Source organism: Arachis stenosperma, chromosome 8 (assembly GCF_014773155.1).
Source record: "Arachis stenosperma cultivar V10309 chromosome 8, arast.V10309.gnm1.PFL2, whole genome shotgun sequence".
Taxonomy (NCBI): domain Eukaryota; kingdom Viridiplantae; phylum Streptophyta; class Magnoliopsida; order Fabales; family Fabaceae; genus Arachis; species Arachis stenosperma.
In genome coordinates, this window is record NC_080384.1 from 29,849,655 (window position 1) to 29,850,346 (window position 692).

Below are 692 nucleotides of genomic sequence, written 5' to 3' on the forward strand. Positions count from 1 at the left end.
CTTTAAAGTCTATCTGTTGGACAGATATAATTGCACATGGTAAAAAATTGCACTAATAAGATATGTATTCTTCAAATGAATTTACAAATTCTTTTATATAAGTGAGGCTCCCAAAACATATCAAACATGCATACGGGAAAATAAAAAGAAAATGTAGATGGAGAGGAAAATGGTTTGATGAGCAGAATTGACAAAGCAAATACACTTAGGCTTTAAAAAACTATAAAATGCTGGCTGTGGGGTTCGAACCCACGCGCACTTATGTGCAGAAGATCTTAAGTCTTCCCCCTTAACCTCTCGGGCAAACCAGCTTGTTGGATTATTTACTTCTACTTTATTTAATAAATACAATATCCTACGAAAAACCCTAGCTCTAATATAAAATCTCTCTCATTCTCTACAGTCTACACACACCACAAGCCACGGTGAAATCAAAAGCCTCAATTTCCACAATAAACTCGATAGAACATTTCATAGACCGTTAGCCCATTAGTTAGTTAGTTAGTTATATCTCATTCATGTGTAGTTTAATTTAATTTGGTTATTTGTTTTAACTCCTGAGTCCTGATCGAACGTTTTAATAGCAAGAAACAATGTAATAAATTTGTTCCCTTTTAGTTGGAGGTGGTGTACTTAATTTGATAACGCCCTATTCCATGTGTTTAAGCATTGCGCCTTGCTCATTGCTCATT

The 692-nt window shown here is 34.5% G+C and overlaps 1 non-coding gene across 1 annotated transcript; it reads right to left on the bottom strand.

Annotated features, from left to right (window-relative positions):
• Nucleotides 1-228: 228 nt before the first annotated feature.
• TRNAL-UAA (transfer RNA leucine (anticodon UAA)) lies at nt 229-311 on the bottom strand. Its single transcript has one exon. It is a non-coding gene; the product is annotated as a tRNA-Leu (tRNA).
• Between the last annotated feature and the right edge of the window lie 381 nt (nt 312-692).